The 24,506-nt window shown below is 35.6% G+C and overlaps 1 pseudogene; it reads right to left on the minus strand.

Annotated features, from left to right (window-relative positions):
• The window catches only part of LOC118586250, a 180,861-nt pseudogene that overhangs the window by 57,702 nt on the left and 98,653 nt on the right, over positions 1-24,506 (minus strand).

Genomic DNA, 24,506 nt, shown 5'->3' on the forward strand with positions numbered 1-24,506 from the left:
GGCCATTAGCTCAGGCCTACCATTGTCTAGCTCTTACTCTTATATTTAGCCCATTTCTATTAATCTATACTTTGCCACGTGGCTTGTGGTTTACTAATACCTTACATCTTTCTTGTCATGGCAGCAGCTCTCAGGTCTCTCCCCCAGCCTTTACTTCACAGAATCCTCCTCCTCCTTGTCCTGCCTACCCTATCATTCCTGCCTGGCTACTGGCCAGTCAGTACTTTATTTATTTTACCCAATCAGAGCAACACGTTTGACATACAGAACATCCCACAGCACTACACCATGTTTATCTTTCTGGGTCTGGGTTATGTCACTCAGGATGATTTTTTTTTCTTTTTAGTTCTATCCATTTGCCTGCAAAATTCATGATTTCATTTTTATTTTTTTTTTACTGCTGAATACTCCATTATGTAAATATATCACATTTTCTTTATTCATTTTTCAGTTAGGGGACATCTAGGTTGTTTACACATTCTGGCTATTATGAATAATGCTGCTGTGAACAAAGTTGAGCAAATCTCTTTGTGGTATGATCCTTTGGGTATGTGCCCAAGAGTAGTATAGCTGGGTCTTGAGGGAGAATGATTCCCAATTCTGAGAAACCACCATACTGATTTCCAAAGTGACTAGTCACATTTTTATTTTACTGTTAGAGGCAGCTATTTTTTAAACAAAAACGGTGACATAAAATCAATGAACCCACTGTCTTTTAAAATATAAATAGACCATTCATGTGTTCAGCAGTAATTCTAAATTTGTTCTCAAAATTACATTAACAAATATACATATTCAGATACAATAATGCATGCACAGTATGATATATTCTATTAAATATTATTTTGGTCTGGAAAAGAGTGAAGAGAGGTTAGTTAATGTGTGACAGCTAATGTTGTCCTAATGTTCTGTAGCAACTTTATCATAAGAAATACTTTGAATATTTAAAAATAGCTAATGGAGTGCACTGGGTGTTGCTAATTGAAAGAAATGTTCTAAGTCTCAGAGGCAAATTAATCTTATCTGATGCATTGCATGCATGCCCTGAAGTGTCACAGTGTATCCCTGGTTATATAGGATTATTTTGTGTAATCTAAAATAGAAAATTTACTGAAAGGCTCTGAAAATAAATATTTTGTGTAAGAAAAGCAAAATTACATCAGTGTTGGTTCCTCAAAGAAAGGGTTATTTTTATTTATCACTGAAGTTGTTTTTCTTAGTTTGTATATGCTTGTATATGAATTATAATTTCTATAATCAAGGAACTAGCATATAGTGAATCAGAAATACCCATTAAGACTTTCCACGACATATTAAAAATATCTTACTCCTTAAGGTTTGACATATGTTCCAAGAGTTTGTGCTTTACTAAAACTTCATATTGACTTATGCTGCTCTTTCTTATGCAAGAGTGGGTTGATACAGGGCCACTCACCATGGAAATTACTGAGATGGGAGGACATATAAGCACAAAGATATATTCCATTTTAATTAAAATATTTGAGCATTAAAATAACATTGTTCCCATTTAATATAATGCACTTTCTAATGCAAGGTTTCTGATTTCATTTAAGAAAGGGGCTACCTTTTAATTTTCTAAATATCTACTGTCTAAATAGTAATTAAAAGTAAATGTTTAATCTAATCATGGTGAAAGAGTGTAATATAGTGTACTAATTTACTTGTCATTGGTATTAAGTCTCTATACAGAAGTCATTCTATCAAAATTAAATTCTGCAAATTTGTGATAGATACTGTTAATTTCTTTAAGAACCATTTTCTGTTCTTCTCTTTCTGCCCACCAGCAGCTTGGCCAACTGAGGTTTTTGTGCAAAATATTTTAGGACAATGGTTGATGTTTTTTTTGATTATAATTGTCTCACACATGCACACACATACACAGGCACACACATATGCACACACATGTAAATACAATGTGCAGAATTTGTTTTTGTTGTTTGTGTATATCTTGTTTTAATGCTGATCATATTGTATTGTTTTATTTTTAGTGGAACTAATTTCCCCTCTGCCAGCAATTATTAGTTGCTTATAATTCTTAGTCTAGGGGTGAGACCTTGTGAAAGGCCCTCTTTTATGTTCACATATCAATTGCTATTGCTCAGGTCTTATTTATGATGTCATTTCTATAAGAGACTGTTTCACAGCTGACTTTATGTTATTTCGGGTCATATTATCGTTCTGCTCCCTCATCCAGAATGTTCTCTGTGCCATAGATGCAGAGCTATGATGAATATGTATCATTGGGGAAAGGGTATCCAGAATTAATTTATCTCTGCATTGTGTCCAGTTTGGTTTTCTGTGATAGTCCCCATTTGCTCTAATTTAAACTTTCTTTGATGAAAGATAGCCACTGCATTTACCGGTGCATATAAGGATATGGCTTAGAATGCAGTAAGTGTGGTGTTATTGTATTCCCCAAAATATTGTGTACCCTAATAAACTTATCTGGGGTCAGAGACAGAACAGCCACTAGACATAGAGGGCAGAAAGTGGTGGCACTCACACCTTTAATCCCAGCTCTTGGGAGACAGAGCTAGGCGGATCTCTGTGTATTCAAGGATACAGCCAAGCATGGTGATTCATGCCTTTAATCCCAGGGAGTGATGGTAGAAAGCAGAAAGGTATATAAGGCGTGAGAACCAGGAACTAAGTTAGTTAAGCTTTTGGGTGGTTAAGCTTTCAAGCTTTGGAGCAGCAGTTCAGCTGAACTTCATTCTGGATGATGACTCAGAGGCTTTCAGTCTGAGGAAATAAGACCAGCTGAGGAATTCGCGAGGTGAGGTAGCTGTGGCTTGTTCTGTCTCTCTGATCTTCCAGCATTCACCCCAATAACTGGCCTCTGGTTTGTTTTTATTAATAAGAACTGATAAGATTCATGCTACAAATAAGGAGTGAGTGTCTAGCAAAATGGTGGTAGGATATTCTTTCTAAGGTCAATAAACTCACTAGCCATGATAAATTGCTTAGGTTTCAAGTACAAGACACAATTTCCCTCCTGTGAAGTGAACCTTAAGTTTAATTGCATAGCTACTGGTTACCTCCTATTGCACCATTATGTATATTTTTCCCATGCTCATCTTTGTTGTGATTCATGGGTGTTGCAGCTGGGTAGGACTGTTCATTTGCTCCCCTCCGTTGGAAGCTTGCATAGTCCATGGAAGTTGCATAGACTGCAGGAAGTATGCTTCCAGCTAGGAACCAGCTCAGCTAGAATCATCCAAACAACTCTGATATTTCATCTCATCCCAATCAGAATGGTCAAAATTAATAAGTCAATTGACAACAAATGCTGGCAAGGTTGTGGAGATCAGAGAACATTCACTCAATGTTAGTTCATCCATTCTGGGAAGCAGTACTGAGAAGTCTCAAAAAACTAAAAAGAAGTCCACCATACAACCTGGCTATACAAGTCATTAGCATATGCCCTAAGTATTTCATATCCACTCATAGATATTTGCTGAACCCCGTTCATTGCTGCTCTATTCACAAATACCAGGAAGTGTAAATAGATAAGTGTCCTTCAACAGATGAATCATTACTGAAAATGTGATACATATAGAGAATGGAATACTATTCAGCTATCAGGAAAAATGAAAATTTGAAATTTGTAGGTAAATAGGTGAACTTAGAAAAGATCACATTGATTGCAGTAACCCAGACCCAGAAAGACAGATGCCACATGTTCGCTCTCATCTGTGGTTCCTAGGTCCAATTCTTAGATATGAGTATACAACATGTAGTAAGTGAAGAAATGGCAAAGTATAAAGGAACTATTGTTGGTAGTGGGGGGACCGGACTATAGGTGACATGTAGTGGATAATGGAAAAATGGGAAATGTGTTCAACTAGGGAGGAGGGAAGGTGGTCAATACAGGAGGAAGAGGGGTATGGAACAGGGGATGTGAAGGCTGTTTAAGAAAGCCTCGTGGAATCTTATTGTCTTACATTTACCAAAAATTATACACAGTACACATACATTATATATATATAATAAAATGAATTTGATTAGCCAGGTAAAATTTTCTTGTACTTGTATATTACAATAAATAGTATTTTTTCTATAATTGCAATTTTAGCTATAGGAGAATTAGGGCTCCTAAGTCATAATTCTATTTTTAAAAGATATGTATTATGCAATAATGGCTGATAATCTTCCACACAAGAACCATAAACTAACAAAAAATCCAGTAACAGTATGAGAAAATTCCTTTTGAATGGTTGGTCAGAGTAGTTCAAAGGACTCTGAAAACAACATAAATTAAAGATGCAGTTCTTGTTAGTTTCTCAGAGACTGAAGGTAAGCTTGTATGCACTTTTAAAAGAATACATGTAATTATTTGTGTTTTTATTGTGAGTACACACCTTTACAGGTTTGCACACGTTTACAGGTATTCATGGAGTGCAGAGGAATCAGGAGCCTGGGTTGTGATTACAGGCATTTAAGAACTGCCTAAAACATGTGAGCTGGAAACTTACCTCTGGTTCTCTGCAAGAACAGTATGAGATCCTAACTGCTGAGTCCTCTCGCCAGCCCGTGGGTCAGCTTTTGTTGGTTTGCTTGTTTGCTTTGGGATTTGTTTCATCAATAGCACTAGGATGCAAGCCTACTGCCTCCTGTTTACAGAGCAAATGATTTGTCCCTGTGTGGCAGTCACTGCTCCTGGGGTTTTGAACACTAAAATTTGCTTCATTATGAAAGAAAAGTTATAGGACAGCTAGGTAGGAATACAGAATAAGAATGAAACCAGTTCTGTAATTCCATGCAGCATCCCAAGGGACTATATTTATTAAATATTATACAATTAAATCTTTCAATATCTGTGTGTTTTATAACATATGTTATATAATATCAACTTATCAATGTGATAAGGAGATACCTACTATAAAATGCATATGATAAGCCTCAGGGAATTTTCTTAATTGTGACTTGCATAATAGTTAAGTATATTCCAAATGAAATATTAGCACAATATAAACTCTTAACTGTCAATGAGAATTTGATTTAAATTTAGTTCTATAATGGAGATTATCTGTATTTAGAAAGAATAAGTAGGTCGAATAAACTCTTAAATTTCTAACAATTATTGAGATTTTAAAGTCTCAGAGGTTTTCTTGTCATGTGTTTTACATTTCATTTGACAAATTTGTTTATTTCACTTTTTCCTTCTAAATAGCCTGCTTATTTTTTCTTTCTCCAACTTTGGCAGATAGTTCAATTGGTACAATAGTCTAGGTTGGCATCTGTAGTCATGTAGAATTGGAAGTATGTGTGTCCAGAGTCTACTGACTTTCATATTTTCTAATGAGACCAGCTGTTATTCTAAAGGGTTTTCTTCTATATATGACTTATAATCTTCCTCTTGTTTTCAGTACCCACTCTTTGTTCTGGGTATGTAATGTTTTAACTAAAATATGCTACTGAGCAGGTCCTCCTTAGTCCGCCTTGCCCTTCTATCTTCCAAGCACCTGTGAGGATGGATCAAGACCTGCTTAAGTTGAACTGCTTTCTGAAGTTAAAGACCCATTGTCTTCCACATTCCTCTCAAAACAGCATGGTCAGGCCTGTCACAGCACTAATCACTTTCTGGTATCAACTTCTGCCTTAGTTACATTTCAATTGTTGTGCTGACAGCACTCCCAGTTAGCTCTCTGTGTCCTGTGCTCATGGATCAGGATGTCAGCTCTCTACTGCTCTGGTGCCATGTCTGCTTCATGACTCTACTTTAAGTCCCAATAAATCTTCCTTCTATAGATTGTCTTGGTCATTGTGTCTAGACATAATCAGAAAAATAACTAAGGCCCATTATGATGCCAAATATTTATCATGCTTTTTTTTTTCTAAACTATTCTTTCTTTCTAAACCTGACCAACCAATCAAGAGAGGAAAAAGAGAGATAACACAGACACACACACAGAGAGAAAACAACACAATCACTTTCTCATCCTTTGATGAGACAAAGCTCTGCATGTGCTGTGAAGCTGGCGGACGGAGAAGCCTCATCAGCAGAGAATGAGTGGATCCTGAATCATTCATCAAGCAATCACAGAAGACCTCAAGCAGTAAATTAAAATCTGTCTTATATAAACATCATGATAATAAAGAAGCTAACTTAAACATTCTCAAACCACATTTGCAGACAGGTCAGTTTTGAGCTGTGATGGTGAATTTCTACACCTTACCTGTCATTGTGCTTATTTATTTCATTCTTTCTTTTCTCTTGAAGCATGAAAATTCAGGTAGATAGACTGTACAAGAATGATGGTAAGTTTTGTTTTTCAACCATTTTCTCCTGAGTTGGTTTTTCATTTGTAATGCAGCTTTTTATGGGTCTCTGAGCTAGCCCAATGGTTGTCACAATGATTGATGAGGTAGGGGTATGGAGGTTAATGTGTTTGTGAGCTTGAGTTCTGGGGTATTGCACAAAGGGTTAACAAGGATTTTTGGAAAAGTTACTTGTCATTATTTGATGGATTAGGAGGCACGTATTAAAAAATGACCTCATTTTAACAGAAGTCAATTGCTTCTGAATTGTTGATATTGAGAACTGTAGCTCTGAGATGGTCGCAGAGAATTGTGGCATTACTGTTGTAGTCACATGATCTATATTCCTTGATAAGAGCTGATAATCCTCTGAATTTAAACAAAATAAGTAGTTTGCGTTTGCTTTGTAAAACAGATTTCCTAAGATGTCATCACAAAAAAGTAAACACACTCTACTTTTTCTTAGGAGTGATTCTCTAAACAGGATTTATTGAAGACTAATAAACTCTTGACAAAATTGTGATTATGACTAACAACAAAGGACACAAGGAGAACATGGTCCACAGAATCAGCTAAGCAGGGTTCATAAAGCTCACAGAGACTAAAGAGCCATCACAGAACCTGCATGGGTCTGTGCTAGGTCCTCTGCATACATGCTGTGGTTGTGTAGCTTGTGTTTTTGTGTGACTCCTAGAAGTGGGAATGGGGTTGACTCTGACTCATTGACCTGCTCCTGCAACACTTCCTCCTAAATGGATTGCCTCATCCAGCCTTGGTAGGAGGCTTTGTGCCTAGTCTTTATTGCATCTTGTGCTGTATTTGGTTGATATTAATAGCATGTCTGTTCTTTTCTGAAGGGAAATGAAGGAGCAGTGCACCTGGGGGAGAGAGGAAGAAGGGGACTGGAAGGAGGGGAGGTGGTCTGTGGTTATGATGTATTGCATGAGAGAAGAATAAATAAACATTTAAAATAGAATTTATATTTTGAGATAAATAAATTTACATTCCATATCATAAAATATTATACAAAGAAAAGACTGACAATTCTAACTTAGATTGCATTTTTTATTATCTTAGTGACTTAAAGTTATTCATACAATAAAATAGCCTCAACTTAACACACTCATTTTACATACACTGAAAAACTGCTAACAGGTCATATACAAGTCTAGGTATCTCTAAAACATTGTTTAATATATTAGTATGTACTAATTTTACCTACTAACATATGCTAACAGTTTATTTTTCCTTATGTCATAATTTCTAATTATTTTTATATTATATATGTAAAACTGAGACTTGGAGATATTAAGTAAATTCTCAAATCATAAGTTCATTGACAACTTGAAATTTCGATATGATAACATATTTTTATGATTTCATAATTCCCCAATGCAAAATATCAATATTAGTTTGTTATATGCATGATTTTTGTTATATAAATCTACAAATAAAGATAATAAATTATTTACAGTATGTTCAATTGTATTGGATCTTAGTGACATTAGTGACATAAATTAGATTTGCATGTGTGAAACACTTAGAACAGTTACCAAAAGAAATATGCTTAATTAAAATATATTAAGTAACTCTTTTCCTAATGTACATATTAGTCTAGTTAAATCATAGATGTCTCTGCACACATAGATCTACATGTAGTATGAACCAATGTGTGCATGTGTGTGTGTGTGTGTGTGTGTGTGTGTGTGTGTGTGTCTGTTTGTGTTGATATGTGTTTGCATTTGTGTTTATATGTGTATGTATGTGTGAGTATCTGTATCCCTGTGTATTTATCTGTCTGTGTATATGTGTGTTTATATGTTTGTGTGTGTGTGTGTGTGTGTGTGTGTGTGTGTGTGTATACAGGAATACTCACAAAAGTGTTTGAACTCTAAATGCATACATACATTTTTAATTTGGCCACTTAAAAGTACTAAAGAATAAAATATTTTAACTTTTAAAAAGTGACATGGACCCTTGGGCTTACACAGGGACACTTTGCTCAGCCTGGAAGGAGGGGACTGGACCTGCCTGTACTGAATCCACTGGGTTTAAATGAATCCCCAGGGGAGTCTTGGCCCTGGAGGAGATGAGAATGGAGGGGAGAGGGTGGGGGAAAGGTGGAGGTGGGGACGGGACGGGGGAGGACAGCGGAACCCATGGCAGATGTGTAAAATTAAAACACAAATATAATAAAAACAATAAATTAAAAAAGTGACATTTTTCTGAAAAAGCAATTTAAATAATAATAAGTAAATATTGGAACATTAAAATACATTACAGGACAATGGACTCCAAATAAACATCAAAACTCTACATGGAAGGAAAATAATTCAGATGTACACATACTTATATCCCAGCAGGGCCAGCATGTTAACAATTAAAAGCAAACCAGTTAATTTTGATGTGCCTTGGTGACCATGATTGATCTTCCAAAGAGGCTGTTGGCCATAAATCAAGAAACAATTAAGCGGCTAATTTTTCAACTAAGTTTATAATCCCTGTTTAGTGCATTTTTTTTTTACTTTGGGCAATGCAGTGTGTGGAAATGATTAAAATGTGACTTGTCTCTTACTAATCAATAAAACTGCTTTCTAAAATGGGTTCGGTTCCAGACCCTCAGGAGACCTGACAGTGCTGTGGCTGTAGAATTCCAAATGAGTCCTTTACCACTTTTCTATATCCAGTGTTCTCTGGGCATTTCATCCTCATCTTATTAGCACTAAAGTCAATAAACAATCAAATAAAAAGTCACCTTATAACCTCCTACAGTTAGACCGAAATGTAAAAGAACCTTCACAAAAACACAATTCCATAATGAAATTAGCTGAAGGTCAGAAGGCATAAGCAGGTATAAGATGATATCACAATACTCTAAATTGGTAAAATTTTATATGTATGTTGAATTATAACTAAAATTAGTAAATTGTAAATTCCTGTAAGTTGTGTTAATTAAAGATGTTAATTATTTATTATGAAATAACTGTGTGTCAAATATATATCAAATAGGATATTTACATTTTTAATGGGTAATCAACTATATTATGGCTAGAAGTAAGATTTTAATTGCCTTTAAAATATCAGGAATCATCAATATATGCCATATTTACAATGAATATTTTTTAAAATTAATTCATTCAGAATATTAAAATATTTTGTTTTTCAGAGTTGAAAAATGTCTGGTATCATAATATTTCCATATTTGTTGATGTGCAGATAATTGAGGAGTTTTGATTGCATGAAAACTCTTACCGTCTTCTTTCGGATTCATATAGCAAAGTTTGTATAAAGGTTTAATTCTTATATACATAATGCTTTCAGAATATTATTGTATTTTGATGAAATCCAATTTTAGTAAACACAACCTTAGTGTATACATATATTGATAGTGTATAATATGTATCATTATTAGTGTAGTATTTATAACAATATTGTTGACACTTAAGAAAAGAATTCCCTAAATTAGCTCATCACATTGTGAACACTTAATCTCCTGAATTAACCATATTTATTTGAGTAAGTCAGCTCCAACCATTCTAACAAATTACCATATACAAAATACTTGAAACCATAGACACAGATCTCTTGTGTTTCTAGATTCTGAAAGTTCAAAAGCATCAGGCTTGGGTGACAAGGTTGTTGTGAAAACCTTCTGTGGTCTGTCCTTTCCTTAGTTATTGCAAGCACAGGCGGAGATATAACGAAGGAGAAATGGTACTCTCGCATCTTGGGTAGAGACACAGATCCACATACTCACAGGCTAATCTAATCCTAAATACCTCCCACATAGCTCAAGTCAGAAAGTAAGTGGAAAGACAGACGGAGAGTGGAAGTGAGGCTCAATATCTGCAGATGTTTATTTGGGGAAAAACCCCGGAAGGGTTTTCAGTTAGAATCAGAACCTGTTATCCACAGGCCAGGGGTAGTCATAGAACAGTCACAGGGGCCATCAGGAAAGAGGATAAAATTTCCTGTTTTGGGCCTGTAGTTGGATATGAGTAGGAGTAACCAGTATATAGCTATGCAGTAAATTATTTCTGGCCAAATTAAAATAATTCAAAGATTCACCAAAATAAAGTAGTTTATAAAGTATTGTGACCCTTGTTAACAACATCCAAATACAATCTTATCAGGCACTGAATTTTTAATCATATAAATTTTATGTATTAACACCAATATCTAATGAATATAGTGTTAATTATTTCTTTATGTGTAGTATAATTCCTGAATACAAATATGTGTTTAGTAGTATTTCACATATACTGTGTTTTCTGAATCTAGTTCCATACTACCTAAAGAAACACATGACCATACTTTATGACATTTGAAGAGCTTTCAGAAGTGTGTAATATTAAATAGAAATGAAGAGAAATGTATTTTGTCAGATTCGTACAGGCACATTGCATGCCTTAACTTTTCCACAGATGTGGTTTACCCTGGCAACAGAAAATTTAACAAAGTAAATATGAGTTAACTTTTATTTTAAATCTTCATTTTGCTGTTGAAGAGATTGAGGCTACAAGATTAACAACTATTGTGGGAATTCACCCTGCTGATGACCTTGTTGTATCTGGCCCGATGGAGGTGGGTCCCCCCCCCCCCCGTACATGACTGTTTAAAATTAAGGAGGGGGGCAGGCATGTGCTCTCTCTCTCTCTCTCTCTCTCTCTCTCTCTCTCTCTCTCTCTCAGTGATCTGAGACCTCTGGTTCCATTCACTCTCGGGGAGTGTTTGTGGATTCACTTAAAAAACAACTCTTTTCTCTAGGAAGCATATTTTGCTACATCATGATGCAAATCAGAATTCTTTGTTACAGTAATTGTGTTGCATTCCATGGTATCCTGCCTTTGATTTCTTAAACCAACATTAATATATCTCATAATCTGGAAAATCTTAGATATTTTATTGCCAGCCAAATTAATTGATCAAATAGAGATCAAGCACTATGGAGACAATGTGATGCCTGAAGTCTGAAACACAGTGTTTCCATGGCTAGGCTGGTGCTTCTCCCTTCCCTACCCATTCATGACTCTTATATTCCATAGTTCCAAAATCTGATGGCACAGGAAAGCCTTTCACTTGGGAAACAATCACAGTTAAACACCAGAAGAGTAGGAAGCATGTAGTTCCCCTTCATGACTTTTCAGTCACTAGCCCAGAATAAACGAAACCCACTTTTTAAACAAAGTTCAAGGTAAATGAAGTTTGACTCTCTGGAACAACTGTGAATGGAGTTCAGATGCAACTGAGTTGTATTTAATGTGAAACAAAACTGTTTTACAGATTTCATGCATAGAATTTTTAGTAAATGGTATATTTCTTATGAGAACATTGGTCTATTCTTATTTTAAATTTGTTCTTATGTTCTAAAAAGTCAATCAAATCACTAATAACTTGAAACACACACACACACACACACATACACACACACAACTAAAAAGACTTGGTGCTCTCATTTTTCCTTGATTACAAGTTCAGGTTAAAAACTAAACTTTACATGATGAGAATCATATTGACAGATTGCTTCCTTTCTACAGAGGCATTAATTCTAAAAATTTAATATGAGATTTACCTTCTCGTTATTTTACTGTATTTTTATTACATAATCATCATCATCATCATCATTGTTATTTATTCAAACTCTGACTCCTACAGAGTTTGGGGTTTTTGAAAACAGTCTAGAAACACATTGCTGGCAAGGCAGGCCTGATAACAAGGCAACAGGTGTGAAGTCCAAATGTCACTTTCTCCCAGATAGGCAAGAGAATAAAAATATTAATAAACAAAAAGTTTATCCCTGTCATACTATAGTTAAAATGCTAGGAATACAGAATACAGAAGAAACATTGAAGAGATTCATGCTTCCTTACTAACAAAACATGCCTACCTGAAGAACAGTTGATCCTTTTCCTGGAATGCTTATCACCATGAGAACAGGGACCAGTGCATTTTAAATTGTGAAACATAATTATTCTCATACAAAATTACTATATTTTTTAATTATTGCCTCCTTTAACTTAGAAAGAGAAAGAAGCACCTTCTAGCACAGCCATGTTTCTATCAGGTCAGGACGCCTATGTCATTATTGCAGAAGATGTCAAGTGAGCCTGACACCCAAAAGAGGAAAGACAGAAGCTTCTGAGTGCTCCATAGACAAGACATTTGTCTAGTAGGTTAAAAATAATGATTAGAAAAGATTCTAATAAAGCTAATCCGGTACCACGATGAAGGGAGAAATCTGTGCTAACCTTCAATAACATAGCATACCAATAACAAAGCAGTAAATGCAAGACTCAGATGGTTCTTGTCCAAACAAATTCACCTCACTGAAAAAGATAGACTGAAAGTGTAAGTATAGAAAAGGACAGAAAATGAAACTAGAATTGAATGGAAGGAAGAATAGCAACGCTCACATCTGACAGTGCAGAATGCAAGCCGAATCCCATGGAAGGGATAAGGAGAACTTGTACAAATTAAGCTGGATCTGACCTGGAAGCTTCTGTCCTGAAGTCTAGCTTTCATATTACCAGAAGGTGCTATACAAACTGCTGAGAGAGGAAAGTAACCAATAGTCCTATGTACCTATGACTCCTATAAACCATAGCAAAGGCCAGCATGTAAAGATAGCCTGAAAGGCAAAATTATAGACTGCAGTTGGGAATTATGCTGGGTTAGTTAAGAGGTGGCTGTAGGTTCTCTAAGATCCATTACCACACCAGCCCTGGGGTTGGTTTCTAGTTTCAGTCATTATTTCACATCTCTTGTATAAGTCTTAAATCTTATTAAATACATTTATTGGTTGCCTCCACGATATGAGTCCCACTATTGGATCTTCAGGCATATCTTGCCATTCAATAACTATACTTGTGTCTTTCTAGTCATGAATGTCTCATACTTTAGTCCTTGACTAAATACAACTGTTAGGCATTATTAGGAGTACTTTGAGAAAAGACTAAATAAGAGACAGATAATGCCACAAGAGGCTACTCTCATTTATCAGCAGAAACTTACAGATGTTAATTACTGTGTTGAAAATAGGAGGTTGACATGTACACATTAAAGAAATAATAATAACAAAATTAATCAATCTGGAGTGAAAGAAATGGGCTATTAGTGTGGACCTGGATACCAGACTGAGAACAGTGAATGGATTATTAAGTCTGCTTTCTAAGACATACAAAATAATACACCACAAATGGAGACAATATGTTCTTGTAGGCAATAGAATCATTAAAATACTTATGCTACATACTTAAATATCTAATTACTTGTACATATTTTAGAAGCAACACTGAATGGTGGTGGTTAATTTTCTAAATAGTCAGTCTACTGGGTATATCTTTTCTTGTCTTCAAACTGTCAATGCTTATTTTCTTAAAAAGAAATCTAAGAAATTTACCTAGATTTTCATTCATCATTTCATTTAATATAAAAGGAGGATAAAAATAGTCTTTATACTGAATAACTGCTTGATAAAAGTTTTTGGCTTAATACATTAGATAAAAGTCAGTTTGAAATAATTGTACTCATTTCAGATTCTTTAGTGTGAATCACATATTAAAATTATGGAATTAAACAAGAAAAATCTCTAATGTTCAACATGCATGCCTTTGTCCTCAAGAATTTTGCACCAGGAAGTGATCACTGAACCTAAGAGGTTTAACCCCTTAAATGGAACTCTGAAAGCTGTCAAGAGCTGACCACATATTTAACTCCATCTAGGATGTTCTGAGCAATTTCCTGGTGACAGGAATGTAACAGGTTGCTAAGATTTGGGAAAAGTGCTCCAAAGAATACAGAAAAAAAAAAAAACCAACAACAAAAAAACACTGCTGAGTTAATTTTAACACTGAGTTTTAGAATATTAATGCACTTCCAGCATGATTGGTCTGCATGACCTTGCTTTACAAGTCACTATTACATGGCTTCATTGTCATGTTATAGTAAATGCTTTGTCACCAAGAGCTGTTACCTACCAGCCATGATTTCTGTCAAGGGATACATAGCAGAGTAGTTCATCTGTGCCAACTTTCATCTGATGGGAATGTATCCACATGAGACTTTTGCAAGAATGGAGTGCTCTGCTTTAGAACATGGGAAAAAACTCAAATGATCAATGCATTTAATGCTTTGATCAAGAATTACCTTCATTCTGACCACATGCTTCAGTGATCAATGCCTCAGCACTCAGCACTCAGAGAGACATGTAGAAGGAGAACACAGCACCCTGTAGGACAGTAGCAGTGTTGAAAAGGGTGCTTAAGGAAAAGATTCCAGGAAGTGACAGTAATATTTTTAAAAAATTCATGTATTGAAGCAGAATTGCATACACATTTTTCAAAAATTTCCATGAAGCACATAGAGTGACTTTTCAGTCATGATTCCTATTGTTGTTCCAAGGCCTACATCTGCATTTTTATGTTCCCAGACTAAAGAAGGTCATTGTCTATCTTCTCATCCACAGCAGTGGTCAAGGAAAGCAGGGCTTCCTATATCCGGAGGTATACTCTTGCTCATTTGCTTCCAGGCCCTTTTAATTTTCTACTGTGATTTCTCACATGACCTCAAGGGCATAGATTATACAAAGATAGCAGTGAGTTATGGGAGCTTTCACTTGGTGCTCAAATAGAGATGAATTATCTCTATATTTTTTTTACCTAGTTCTCTATGTAAAACAGGGTTTCTGTGTATGTAGAATAAAAAGTGAGAAAATATGCTAGAGGCACACTGAATTCTGTTACTTTACATTCCAAACATTTCCCCTGATACAAGTAAAGATGGATTAATTCATCTGACTAAAGAGCCACTGAGTACATTGTCAGGGAATATTATTTTAAAGTGGGTTGCATTTTCCCCCTACTACATTTGTTAAAAATTCAAAGATGTGTTTGATTAAATAAAATAAACCTGCAAGCAAGAGGCTGAGTCAGCAAGAAGCTGACAGGAAGTGGTAAGGAGGAACCATGTGAAACAAGGGTTTTTTAAGTGGGGGATGAGAGGAGGATGCTGTTTTTTGTTTGTTTGTTTGTTTTGTTTTTAAGACACCAAAAATAGAGGTTAGCTACTTGCTATCCAGACTCTCTGAGCAAGTAGAATTCTACCTAAACCACTGAGTAGTGAGTTCCTTAGATTTAGATAGTTTCCCTTTGAAAGAGTAGCTTTGAAAGAGTCAGTGCCTGAGGGAACAGAATACCCTCAGGATGCAGCCCTTGTGGCTAAACTGTTTGCAATCTCTGGCTAGGACAGCTGTTGCTTAAGAGGCAGCCACTATAGATAATAGAAAACAGACATCAACAGTACATCAGTTAAAATGGCAAAATATCTGGCTTCAAAAGCCAGTCCTCTACCACATTATCAAACATCAAGCAAGTCTTCTGAGAATTCACTTCATAATAACTCTTGAAAACACAAAAATTTTGCAGGAAGACACAGGTTTGGTGTAATATGCTCTTTCACCAGGACTTCCTGCCTATGAATAATAACATGGACCATTATTATTAATAATGAAAGCTTGGCCTTTATCTTAGTTTTGTCTCAACTACCTTTTATAACTTAAATTAACCCATATTTAAAAATCTATGTTATGCCATGAGGCATTATCTCTCTTTCATCTTGCACTTCTTCTCTGTAGATGTAACCATCTTGTTAAATAAGAAACGCAGAGCCAAATACAGACTTAATAGCTAAGAGGTCAGAGCAATAGCTGAGATCTGAAAAACTTACCCTTCACTGCTGCTGCTGTCTTTCCTCTCTGCAAGAGACCTACTTCCTGTGTCTCTCTTCTTTATAGACTTTCTGTTCTGCCTTCTCATTGGTTATAAACCCAGCCACATGACCTCCTCATCACTGCCTGTCTGTACCGACCTCCAGGTCTTCTATGTGTGGTATTGAGATTAAAGGCGTGTGTCTGCCATGCTTGAACATGCAGAGATCTGCCTTGCTCTGACTCCCAAGTGCTGGGATTAAAGGCGTGCAACCACCACCACCCAGCTTCTGCTATAGCTTGCTCTGACCCCAAGACAAATTTATTAACATACAAATAAAATCACATTTCAGTACAAATAAAATATCACCATACTTCTCTCCCTTTGTGTCTGGTTGGTGACTCCACCTTTCTTCTTTACACAGTCCTCTCTGTTTCTGGAAGTCCTGCCTATATCTCCTGCCTAGATTTTGGCCATTCAGTTTTCTGTTACACCAATTACAGAAATACACCTTCACACAGTGTACAAACATCCCACACCATTTGGAATAAAGAAATAATAATGTGAAAATAATAGGTACTGTTGTGGTATTTTCTCTGCCCTGTCCTATATCCTCTCCTGCTCATTGCTGATGCTCATTCCCCTGAGAGGGACTTTGCTTCCTGGTTCAAAGGGGAGAAAAGTAACTATGTCTGCAGAGAATCTGGTGGAAGATATTTTTACTTGTTTTACCTAACTTAAACATTGATTTAGCTTTTTAAATATTTATTTTATTTTCAAGATTACAATATAATGTCATTTCCCACTGCCCTGTCCTACCTCAAAACCCCTTGTTCTCTTTCAAAGTCATAGTCTCTTTTTTTATTAGTAAGTGATAAACACACACACACACACACACACACACACACACACACACACACACACGCACACACTTGATGTTTCACCAACATGACTGTTTAAATATAAGCTGAACAAGGGCAATAATAGGCATGTTAAAGTGGATGAGAGGAAAACTCATGGCGCCTCAACCCTATATAAAGAAATACAGGCAACTACAGAATGCTGAGAGCTGGAGAAATAGTCTTCCCCAATCAAGAGTCCATAAATTTGTCATCTAATACCAAATGGTTAGCCTTGTCCTACCTTTGAAAGATGATTAATACATCCCTTAGCCATCCTCAGAGAAGCATGATGATTGGCACAAGGAACCACTTGGTCAGGTTCAGAGACTGTAGAATGTTAAGCCCTGAATGAAACATACACACCATACCTCTTCTGTCAAGAATCAGTGATCATTGTGAATGATGATGCTTAAAGACTTTAAGAGCTACAGGTGGTGAATAAATGAAGTAAATGGTGTCCTCTAGACACAATAGGACAGTTGTACATATGAACTCACAGTGATTATGACAACATGCCATTTTCAAACTCAACCCAAGTCAAATGACACCATAGAGAGGGGAGGCAAACATTAACTCCTGCCCCTAGACAAGGAGCAATTGGCAATTAATAACAGAAGAGAAAAAGTCGAATTTTTTGAAAGATTGTGCCTCTAATAGATTGACCACACTGAAGAAAAAGGCTACTCATCCATTACTATATGGGAAGCACAAATTGGATTCGATGTATGTAAAAAAAGGAAAAAGGACACAACATTGTGTAAATGATGGAAGGGGTCACTAATCTAGGACCAGTTGTAGTAGAGAGTAAACTCCTTGGTATATTATATTCAGTGACATTTTCTATTCAGTGGATTGTAAGTGTCTTATAAAATATTAGTCTTTTAAATTCTCTAAAGGAAGTAAACCCTAACAAATTACCTACTTAAGAATTTTAAAACATTTGTAAGTTGAGGATAATGTGATGTGTAACCTCTATGGGTCTGTGGATTTTAGCTTTATTATCATGTACTTAACAGCTAACATCCACTTGTAAGTGAATACATAGCATATTTTTCTTTCTGGGGCTAGGTTACTTCGATCCAGAACAGTGCACACCTACTTGGATAGCTAAAACTTAAAAGACCAAATATATTGATTGTTACTGGAGAGCTAGTAGTGGTTACTTTATGCATCCCAGAGGGTTCTAGAATATATGCACCATGTAGATTATGCCTACAGGGCATTGAATTGAAAGATTTGAATACACAGAAGATAATATATTTGATATCTATGTACACATTTTTTACATATTGTTACATTTCATTTTTAATTTTTTACAAAATGTTACATTTCATTTTTATTATTTTATTTCTTTTAGATATAGGGATGTTTTGCCTACATATACATCTGTATACCACATTCATGCAGTATTCACAGAGGTTAGAAGAGGGTGACTTATCTCCTGGAACTATAGTTATAGGTGGTTGTGAGCACCATGTCTGTGCTGAAAATGGAACTCTTATTTGCTCCAAATTGCTTTCCTTTAAACAAAGAACATTTTAGAAAATATTTGTGCTGTAAACAAATGACTAATGATTTTATATAGTATCTGAAAAAAATGTGAATTTATTTAAGTATGATTTAGCATCATCATTAAAATGTTGGTTGGGTTACAGTCCCCAGGGATTTTATCATCTGTGAACAATAAGTTATTATGTGGAACTGATTTTCAACACATCAACATTTCATTTGTAAATAAATTTAAGCTGAGTAAAGTACTTTGATAAGTTTTTTTCTGTTTTATGCATTATTAAAACCATTTCTAATAATTGAAAAATGTGTACAATGAACTTGCTGTACGGGCATGCCCAGAATTCTCACTTATTTATAACATAATTTCTCACCTTCATTCTATAGCATATGTCAGTGCCAGATTTCACAGAAGTGCTAATAAACAAATATTCTGTTTAGTACCTAACTACAAGAACTAAAGTCTGTATTTTAACAAAGAGCCCAAGGAAATTTATTGTTTACAAAATGGCTTCCATGCCACTCTGTTGTAGTGTTGCATGTGGTATCTATATTAAATTAGTTATCTAACTCCTTTATTTCTATAACGACTTCGATATTATAAGAATACATGTATTAATTTAGTTATGAATGTCTTGGACATAGAAAGCATCTCACCATTCAGTTTTAAATTTTTAAAAAATAAATTTTCTTTATTTTACTAAAGAAAAAAACTGTACCTTGAGCAAGAAAGGAGGCACAATAATCAAGAGCAACCTGTGGCCTTAGTTGGTGTCTGATTGCCATGCTGCTGTCAAAACCATGCTGATCTGAGTGACCTGTGCTGTCCCCTGGAGCCATTGTGTCATCTGGTCCCAAGCTGCTGCCAAGAGCCATATCTGGGTAAGTGGCCCTGCTACAAGAGAACTGGCCCCAACCCTCATATGGGAGCTAGCTCCCCATATTTGGGAGAGATGGCCCCACTCCTCATCATGGGTGTAGGGGAACTAGCCCCAGTGGCATAGACATAGAACTGGTTTTGCCCCTTGAGGAGGCAGCCCCAGTGGCCAAGACTGACCATCTCAGCTACCACCCAGGTCCACATCCAGGTACTTGTGTTGGCACACCCTGACATCTACACCATTGATGACCTGTTGGAGCAAATGAAGGGACTGGTCCCATGGAAAACTACTTGCAGGATCTCCACGAATCCAGGATGCCACAGGATATTGGAGAGGAATTTCAGTGAGGGTCCAATGATAACAGTGTGCCAGAAACCAGAGGCCTTGAACCATATCAATAACGCATTACAATGAACCTTTGCCACTACAGCTGACTGGACAAAAAGGGTATATTGTGTGACACACTGCAGTTTCTAATACTGTAAATGAAAAGGTGTTGAAAGGAGGGAAAGACAGAAGATCAAAGAGGGTTTGTTTGTTTGTTTGTTTGCTTGATTGTTTTGTTTTAAATTTTTTAAAATTTTCTTTTGGGGAAGATGCTGCGAGGGTGAAGGACAGATATGGGGGAACTGGGAAATGAGTGGAATTAGAGTGCATGTTGAGAAATTCCTGAAGAATCAATCAATCAACAAAGAAATTATGTTAAAAAGAAAAAAATACAATAAAAATATATTATAAGGTGAGAAAGTTCTATTAAAAATACAGCTTACATCTAGGTACATTATAATAAGAACAATCTACTATTATAGTAAGCCAAATAAAATAAGTCATAACAATTAAAGGAGAAAAAATACAAAGAAAGTTGAGAACCCCCAAAGCTACTGCTTTATTACGTCGGTAGATTTGGACAGATCATTTAATGAAGAATGCTATCACTTCTGTGCATTTTTGTTTTCTGTGTATTACATTTAATAGAACTAAACTAAAAATGAAATGAGTTATTCAGTGATCTGCATTTAGAAGTTATCTGTTACATAAGTACTTAATAAGTTTGTTACATGTTTATTTGAAACAAATAATACATTATACAAAGTAACTGTGATGTGATATATTTAGCTAAAAGTCACAAATTGATTGGCAAAATATAACAGGGAATTTCTTCTTGCTTTGTTATGTAGCAATTGTTATCATGTCCACAATTAAGTCTGATTTTCTACAACATGCAAATTTACATTATCAACTATCATTTATATGCCAGGATATAAAATGTAACTTTTTTTACTTTGTTACATATTATAAATATACATACATACTTATGACTAGGTATTTGTCTATGTGTGTATTTGACTCCATTTCTCAAAGAATTTCAGATGATCTGATCATTAAAAATAATATAAACAATACAGATCTCAAACACCCCAGAGTTCCAAATATTTTCATCTCATTATATTTAATGTACAGAAATCATGTATGGCTCTATTAAGAATAGAAGATAAAATTTAGTGCATTTAGAGCTGGTGTTATATATTAAAATAGAATTAATATGATATAACAGAAAAGAAAAATTGAAGAGAGTGCTTAAATACCAAGGCATACCAAACTGAAATACTTTTTTCCTCCAGCTTCTATATATCATTAAGGTTTGGGAAGATTCACTGAGTACCCTGTGCATGAACAGCTATGATATATTTTGACTCCATCTGAAGTCTTGTTTCCAAGGGAGTGCCATATGGATTTCATATGACGTAAGATTTTGTCTTGAACACTTGCAGATGCGACTGTCTGAGAATTTATGAGTCTCTGCTCAGAACTCTGTAGACAGGAATCTCTGCAGCCGGAGTGATTGATCTGTCAGCCTTTCCAATAAACAAACTAAGGGATGGGCAGATAAGACTTGGTTTAAGTATGTTCGATCGCCCTATTGGGGAGATGTATAATTTTTACTGGTACTACATTTTATTTATTATTGGTAAAGAAACTATTCCTGACCAGTATCCTTTGTTGAAAATATTCATATTTTTCAAGGAAACTGAGGAGGCCATGAAGCAGTGAACTTAGGATGATGTGTCAGAACCACTATCTGTTTCTTCTCAACCTGAACAAATCAGTCATCACCCCAGTGATCGACTTTATTTCAGACAGCACATACACATTATCAAATCAGGTGGGAGTTTCAAAGGTTAGAACTGTGTAATGCAAAGCATGTTCCTCCCATAATGGACTGAGCCAGGGAAAGAGACACACACACAGGCCCTGGGCCAACCCACGCAACCCCCTGCATGTTCCATCCGAGGAGAAAACATGGACAGTTTGTATACTGAGAAGATGGGCACTATTATGGTGAGCAAATGTATGGTGTGGTATGGGAGAGAAAGAGAGAGAGAAAGAATGGTTTATGTTCTGTGGACAGAAGCATATCTGAGCAGGGAAAAGCAGTGAGGAGCAGGTTGAGGTTGGTGCCTTGATTACCACCCAGGGCCATGGTAATGTGTGGGCCTGGGCTGCTGCCGGAGCCCATGCCTGAATTCATAGCCCTGATACAGCCATGGTCTGTGTTGATGTCTGAGGCTCCTGACATAGCAAGTTACCAAGAAAACGTGGTCCTTTGTTTCATTATTGAAGGCCACTTTAATTAATTTTCTGGCATTTCTTTTTATGGGTATCATTATGTTTTATTCAATGTAGTGAACAATTCTGAAATCATATCCTCTCTCTTCTCAGGCTGATTTTAAAAAAATCAATATTGGCAAAAAACATGATGATATTTTAAGACAATTGAAAATTTTGGTAAATATGAACCTATGTTCTTACTATACAGATGTATGAATTATAGATAGTTTCTATTTTCCTTATTCATAGGGAATGAAAGTCTACTTAGGGAAACCGATTAGACTCATAGTTACTATCCCTAAGAAGGAGAAAAAAATGAGTTCTCTTATGAAGTATAAGTCTGGAAACATCTAACGCTTAATTACTTTAAAATCCAGCATTGACAACAACAAATGCAACATTTTATCTTATGAAAATTGGTGAGGGGGCTTGTTAGGTCCCACCTGACAAGTCCTGAATAGGGGAATGAGGACTGAGAAAAACCAGATAGTAGAATCAGAGATGTCAGCCCAACCTAGCATGGCTTCTGCTGATGTAAAGCAACTTGAAATTGCATGCATCTCTGGTGGGTGTCCAATACTATTCTCTTAGTCAGACAGATGACAGGAGTACCCGTCTTTCTGATATAAGTCACCAGTTTTTGTTTCCATGACAGTGCTGATAGTGCAATATTTGTCCTTAAACTGTGAAGAATCCCATTGCAAAGATGGAGGCGCTTCACTGATGTTCATAAATTAATACCAACATTTAGGTATGATCTGCTTCTCATATCATTTAAATTTTGCACTGAATTTGATCATTTGAGATTGCGGTCACCTCAATTATGGTGTTCGGTCAGGGGTCTCAGTATTCCTTGTCATGCATTCCATGCCACATCAGGCTGCACTGGCAGGTTGAGTATCTGTCACTCTTCAAGTCTCTCTGACTTCCCCTGGTGTATTCTGACTTTAGCTGGATGAAGAATTTCTTAGATTGTTTCCTGGGACTGCGGAGTTTTCAGATTTATTATGTCAGTGACATCTGGGCATTTCCTGTGCCACTTAACCTATTAACATGTTGACAGCATCAGCATGTGAAAATGTTCAGGTCAGTTCTGCCTATCACTGTCTTTTATATAAGCAACCTCTCCATTATTCCATACAAACTGTTCCTCTGACAGTTGTCAATGACCTCCATGTTGTTATTCCACTGAATTCTTAGGAGTCTCCTGCTCTGGCCTTCCTGTTTTACCTGTCATGGTTGATTGCTCCTTTTTGTGATGCTCTAAACCTTGGGCCTTTTTTTTCTCCCTTGATAGTGATGGCTGTTTCTGTTGCTTTCTTCTTTACTCAACTCTTATGTTTCTAAGTTTCTTATTATAACATTCTAAGTTACTTCATTAGCTTAGTGGAAGTAATCAAGCAATTCTATTCTAATATCTGACCACACAGACTTAAATAAAAATAGTCAGAAAAGACAAAAATGTGTACACCATTCTAAACAAAAGGTGGATTAATCTGCAAAATGTAGCAAAATATGCTCTAAACTCTGGCTCAACCCATGTCAGAAAAACCATATTAATGGTATTAAAGATATACAGATTAACACAAAGCCAATAATAGTAGGATATTTCAACATTCTGTTTTCTATAATATGTAGGTCATCTGGACAAAAATAATAGGAACCTTAGAAGTACATGTCATTTTACACAAAATGGAGATAACAGTTTCCTACAGAATGTTCTACCTAAATGACAAAGAATATACATTTGACCCAGAAATACGTGAAAGCATCTTTGAAGGAGATCACATCCTGAGAAACAGTGGTGGTGTAACCAATAAGACCCTCATAGGCTCATATATTAAATGGAGTAAGAGCAATTTTAAAAATTAGCCAAGGAAACATAAACCAAAGAAATACAGAATATAGAATGTTAAAAGGGAATATTTTTTTAAATGTGTTAGAAAATCTAAAAGAAATAGATGAATTTCTTTATTCATTCAAACTACCAAACTAAGAGGAGACCAATAATTTAATCAGGCTCATTACAAAGGAAGAGATTAAAACATTAATGAAGAGCTTTCCTATAAAAAGAAATGTTAAGACACAAACGGACTCATGGAATTTTACCAGACTTTCAAAGAACTACAATAAACCCTTAAACTCTTCAAAACATATAAAGAGAGGATTACTTCCAAACTCATTGTATGAAGCTAGTATGACTTTAATCCTCAAACCATGTAAAACAATCTAAAATTAATAATAATAAAGTTTAATAATAATATAAAATTTATAAAACAATCCTATAAACCTGTATCTCTGATAAATATAGATCCAAAAATTATAACTAACAATAGTATACTAGCCAACCAAATACATATCAAGAAGATCATCCTCCATGATAAAGTTGATTTTATCCTGATAATGCAGAATTGGTTCAACATAAATACATACATACATATGTACATACATACATAAATGTAATAAACCTTATAAATAACAAGACAAAAAATCACATGGTCATCTTAATAGATGCAGAAAAATCATTTGGCATGATTTTCCTCTTGAGTTATTTTCTTGATCCAATTATCCCCCAGTAGTCTGGTATTTATTTTGCATGAATTTTTGTACTTCTAATA

This window comes from Onychomys torridus, chromosome 6 (assembly GCF_903995425.1).
Source record: "Onychomys torridus chromosome 6, mOncTor1.1, whole genome shotgun sequence".
Lineage (NCBI taxonomy): Eukaryota > Metazoa > Chordata > Mammalia > Rodentia > Cricetidae > Onychomys > Onychomys torridus.